The sequence below is a fragment of the Triticum dicoccoides genome, chromosome 3A (genome assembly GCF_002162155.2).
Source record: "Triticum dicoccoides isolate Atlit2015 ecotype Zavitan chromosome 3A, WEW_v2.0, whole genome shotgun sequence".
Taxonomy (NCBI): domain Eukaryota; kingdom Viridiplantae; phylum Streptophyta; class Magnoliopsida; order Poales; family Poaceae; genus Triticum; species Triticum dicoccoides.
In genome coordinates this window covers 184277025-184283233 of record NC_041384.1, presented here as the reverse complement: position 1 = coordinate 184283233, position 6209 = coordinate 184277025, and positions in this window count along the sequence as shown.

The window sequence follows — 6209 nt, the reverse complement described above, 5'->3', positions numbered from 1 at the left end:
AGCGTCGCCGGTGACGCAGAGACTGGATCGAAAGCCCTCAAACGTCGAAGTGGGTAGTCCCTTCGTCGTGACATCGGCGAACTGCTGATCGGTGGACACATGGAGAACTCGAACACGACCAAGTGCGATGTGCTCCCTGACGAAGTGAATGTCGAGCTCAATATGCTTCGTCCGTCGGTGATGGACAGGGTTGGCAGCAAGATACACCGCGGAGACATTGTCACAGTAAACAAGCGTCGCCTTGGTAACCTCGCATAGCAACTCCTGAAGTAGCTGTCGTAGCCAAGAGCACTCCGCGACGGCGTTGGCCACAGCCCGGTACTCGGCCTCGGCGCTCGATCGTGAGACCGTGGGTTGTCGTTTAGACGACCACGAAATCAGAGAGGGCCTGAGATAGACATAGTAGCCGGAAGTGGGGCGGCGAGTGTCGGGACACCCAACCCAGTCGGCGTCGGAGTAGGCGACAAGGCTGGTGTCAGGTGATGCCGTCAGGATGAGACCCATAGCTGTGGTGCCATGTATGTACCGAAGAATACGTTTCACCAGAGCCCAATGAGTATCACGAGGAGTATGCATATGAAGGCACACCTGCTGGACAACGTACTGAATGTCCGGACGCGTCAGCGTGAGGTACTGAAGGGCACTGACGATGGAGCACTAGAAGGGAGTGTCGGACGCCAGAGAACCCTCGACGGTGGACACCTTAGCCTTCGTGTCGACAGGCGTAGGAGCGGGCTTGCAGTTAAGCATGCTCGCTCTCTCCAGAAGCTCGGAGGCGTACTTCTGCTGGTGCAGAAAGAAGCCAGTGGCCCGCCGCACAACCTCGATGCCGAGGAAGTAGTGGAGAGCCACCAAGTCCTTGAGGGCGAATTCGGTGCCGAGGCGAGCTGTGATCTGCTGAAGGAGCGCTGGCGAGGAGGCAGTCAGGATGATGTCGTCGACGTATAGGAGGAGGTACGCGGTGGCGGGGCCCTGGTGATAAACAAACAGGGAGGCATCGGACCGTGTGGACCGGAACCCCTGCTGCTGAAGGAAGGCCGCGATCCGCTGGTACCAGGCCCGATGCGCCTACTTCAACCCGTAAAGAGAACGGGAGAGCAAGCACACGTGGTCCGGATAGTCGGTGTCGACGAAACCAGTAGGTTGCTGACATAACACCTGCTCGTCGAGATGGCCATGCAAGAAAGCATTAGACACATCGAGCTGGTGGACTGGCCAGGCGCGAGAAACAGCGAGCTGGAGAACAGCACGAATCGTGCCCGGTTTGACAACCGGGGCGAAGGTGTCGGTGAAGTCGACGCCGGCACGCTGGCGAAAGCCGCGCACGACCCAACGCGCCTTGTAGCGCTCAAGGGAACCGTCGGGGCGAGTCTTGTGGCGGAAAACCCACTTGCCAGTGATGATGTTGGCACAAGGAGGCCGCGGGACAAGCTGCCACGTACGGTTGCGCTGCAGGGCGTCGAACTCCCCATGCATCGCAGCAAGCCAGTTCGGATCCCGAAGGGCTGTGCGAACGGAGGTGGGAAGCGGGGACGGGGCCGAGGTGGACGCAACACACGCATACGCATCAGAGGTGTAGCGCGTGCTAGGACGAAACGTCCCATTCCGAGTCCGAATGACCACACCGGTGAGAGGTGCAGCGGCAGCCGGCGGAGCCGAGAGGGGGACCGGCGAGGATGAGCTCGAGCCGGTCTCCGGATCGGCCCAAGGGGCCAGGGCGTTGGGGGCGGACGGCGGGGTCACGGCGCCAGGGGCAGCCGAGGGGGCAGCTGCGGCGGCGGGGGCCGCGGCGACAGGGGTGACCAAGGGGGCCGCGGTGACGGGGGCCGCCAAGGGTGCCGTGCCGACAGGCGCGGCTAAGGGGGCCGCCGGCGCCTGGAGCGTGGGCAGGGCCAAGCCCGGTGCACGGCGGTGCGGTTCGCCAGAGGTGGGAGCAGTGGCGAACCGTGCCGCGGGAGACGCCGAGGGTGACGGTACCTGTTGAAACGGGAACACCAACTCATCAAAGTAAACGTGCCGCAAGGTGAACATGCGGTGGGACACTGGATCATAGCACCGGTAACCTTTGATGTTGGGAGGATAACCAAGGAAGATGCAAGGAAGTGACCGGGGAGCGAGTTTGTGAGGTGCAGTGGACGTGGTGCTAGGATAACAGAGACACCCGAAAATACGAAGACCATCATAAGATGGAACCGCACCAAAAAGAAGCTGGTGAGGAGTGTAGTTCCAGCAGGGACGACAGGGGCGAATGTTGATGAGAAGGCTGGCGGTTGCGAGCGCGTCCGGTCAAAACCGGGGAGGCACGTAGGAGTGGAAGAGTAACGTGCGGACACAGTCATTAAGAGTGTGAAGGACGCGCTCGGCGCGACCATTCTGCTGTGACGTGTAGGGGTAAGTGAGGTGAAAGGTGGTGACATGCGACGCAAGAAGATTGCGGACGGCGACATTGTCAAACTCCTTTCCGTTGTCAGTTTGCAAGGCAAGAATAGGACGACCGAACTGTGTGGTGACATAGGAATAAAATGCGGTGAGTGTGGCAAGAGCGTCAGACTTGCGACGGAGAGGAAATGTCCACACATAGTGAGAGAAATCATCCAATATCACCAAATAGTATAAGTAACCCATGTTGCTCGCAACCGGGGACGTCCAAACATCACTATGCAATAACTGAAATGGAAAAGTGGAAATGTTTGTAGAGTCGCTAAAGGGAAGACGAGTGTGCTTGCCAAGACGGCAAGTATGACGTCCTCGATGCGGCTATATCTCCCACGTGTCGAAGCACGACTTAGAGGCATAACCGCATTGAAAGCAATGTCGCAAGTGAGGTAATCTTCACACAACCCATGTAATACATAAGGGAAAGAGATACATAGTTGGCTTACAATCGCCACTTCAGACAATACAAGAATAAAGCATTACATCATCCAGATACAATCAAGGTCCAACTACGGAACCCAAAATAAAAGAAGACTACCCTAAAAGCTACACAGATCCCCGATTGACCCAACTGGACTCCACTACTGATCAACTGGAAACGAAACAACCCAAAGGACAAGATCTTCATCGAGCTCCTCCTTGAGCTTGGTTGCGTCATCTGCACGGTTCAACGGCACCTGCAAGCTGGTTTTGGAAGTATCTGTGAGTCACGGGGACTCAGCAATCTCACACCCTCGCGATCAAGACTATTTAAGCTTATAGGAAGGGTAAAAGGTATGAGATGGAGCTGCAGCAAGCGACTAGCATATTTCGTGGCTGACATACACAAATGAGAGCGAGAAGAGAAGGCAAAGCACGCTCGAGAAACTATGATCAAGAAGTGATCCTAGAACAACCTACGTCAAGCATTACTCCAACACCGTGTTCACTTCCCGGACTCCATCGAGAAGAGACCATCACGGTTACACACGCGGTTGGTGCATTTTAATTAAGATAAACTTCAGGTTTTCTACAACCGGACATTAACAAATTCTCATCTGCCCATAACCGCGGGCACGACTTTCGAAAGTTCAAATCCCTGTAGGGGTGTCCCAACTTAGCCCATCACAAGCTCTCACGGTCAACGAAGGATATTCCTTCTCTCAAGACAATCCGATCAGACTCAACATCCCGGTTACAAGACATCCTCGACAATGGTAAAACAAGTCTAGGAAGACCGCCCGATGCGCTGACATCCCGACAGGACTTGCACATATCTCGTTCTCAGGGCACACCGGATAAGCAATCCGTACAACTAAAACCAGCCCTCGAGTTTCCCCGAGATGGCGCTACAAGGGGCTCTAGTTTGGACCAACACTTAGACAAGCACTGGCCCGGGGGGGGGGGGTTAAAATAAGATGACCCTCGGGATGCGTGACTCCCAAGGGAAAAAAAGGCTAGGTGGCGAATGGTAAAACCAAGGTTGGGCCTTGCTGGAGGAGTTTTATTCAAAGCGAACTATCAAGGGGTTCTCATTATAACCCAACCATGTAAGGAACGCAAAATCCGGGAACATAATACCGATATGACGGAAACTAGGGCGGCAAGAGTGGAACAAAACACTAGGCATAAGGTCGAGCCTTCCACCCTTTACCAAGTATATAGATGCATTAATTAAATAAGAGATATTGCGATATCCCAACAAAATACCATGTTCCAACAAGGAACAAACTCCAATCTTCACCTGCAACTAACAACGCTATAAGAGGGGCTGAGCAAAGCGGTAACATAGCCAAACAACGGTTTGCTAGGACAAGGTGGGTTAGAGGCTTGATTTAACAATATGGGAGGCATGATAAGCAAGTGGTAGGTATCGCAGCATAGGCATAGCAAAAGAGCGAGCAACTAGCAAGCAAAGATAGAAGTGATTTCGAGGGTATGGTCATCTTGCCTACAATCCCGCAAGGAAGAAGAACAAGTCCATGAAGAAGACAAACGGACGTAGTCGAATGGTTCCTCACAAACGCGATGTTATCGGAACCAACCCGAAGAAGCAACACCGGAAAGAAGCACACAACATAGTAAATAACCAACACATGAACATGGTATGATATGCGGGATGCGGTATGCGGTGTATATGCATGATTTGGAAAGGAATGATTGAACCTGGCCTCAACTTGCAAAACCAAGAGTGCCACTGGAAAGAGGAGTTGATTTCGGTCGAAATCGATATAAAGATCACCGGAATCGGATGCACGGTTTGGAAATGGCAAGCAAAACAAATATGGCACCGGTCTGCGATAATCAGCAAGTAGCCTTCTAAATGCATCAAGATAAATAAGCTACTGCACCCAAACATGGCAACAAAATAAATGGCAGGGATCCACTCATGATGCTTGACAAAAGATGAACACTGAGTTACGGCTAATTCACTCAATAGCAGGTTCAAACAAGCATGGCAAAAGTGCAAAAGATAGCAGGTTTCAGACTTAGTGAAATTAACAGCATGTCAGGAATTTATCATCAGGAAGCAATGTTTAGAGCATGAAAACTACATGCTTCAGGAACTTATCATGGAAAAGCAAGGCATGGCATGAAGCTACTCAAAGTACATAACAAAAGTCCCTTAGTGACCATGAGCCAAAAAGGATCATAAAATACAATTGCAAGCATGTGAACATAGCAAAAACATAAACAGATTCAGACTTGGTGAAAAACTGGAGCATGCAAAACAGTTAACGAGTAGGCATGTTAGCAAGCTCGATGCACTCACTACAAAGCATGGCATGACAATCTAAGCATACACCCAGCAAGAAGACATGGCATAGAAGCTAGACATGGCAAGAACAACATCATAGCATGCACGGAACAATAGCAACAACCTCGGCAAAATCGCTAAACATGTTAACAATCTGCCAGGAACATTTTATAGCAAAAGTAGAGCTCGATTGACTCAAGCTAGGGTGCTCCATAAATGCAAACAAATACATGGATGGATAGAGCACCACAATATTAACAAAATATCCTTACTGATCATCCTCAAAAGAGGCACGGATCACTAGGAAACAACATGAACATATGGCATAAAAACAATATCAGGACAAGGACTTAGTGAAATTCGAAGTCCCTGAAATCAGCATCATTAAGTAAGCTACTTTGCGTGCTTGTGCTAGTCACCACAAATATCACAAAAATACATGGCATACACCCCTGTAAAGATGGCATGGCATTCTTCAAAACACATGTAGAGCTCAGGATCATAGCATGCACACATTAATCATGGCAAAAATGACAAAAGTGCATTTGCTGAAACAGATCTGAAACTATCCTCACATAGCCCTCTTCCAACAGCATTTCGGAGATCAAGATGAGCTCAAATGAAAATGATGCAATGAGATGAAATGATGTACTCGTCGAGACGAACATTTTGATATGCTACACGCACGAATCGGAGTAACGATGATGAAGTTATGATGCGTTGAAAAATGCAAAATATTACTGGGACTTGTGGAATTCTCACCCCGCGGAAAAAGTCAACGCAGCGCGGGGATCGAGGATGGCGGAGGATCTGGCCGGAACTTCGCCAGAGGGGGAGAGGACGACGGCCGGAGAGGACGGGGAGGCGCCGGAGGAGAGATCCCGGCCGGATCCGTGCGGGGGCGAGGCGCGGCCGCCGGTGGCGCGGTGGTCGCGGCCGAGCGCGGGCTCCGGCGCGGAGGCGAGCTCGCCGGAGTTGCTCCGGCGACGCGGCTCGGTGGCGAGGTCGCGCATGGCGGTGGCGAGGTCGGCGCATG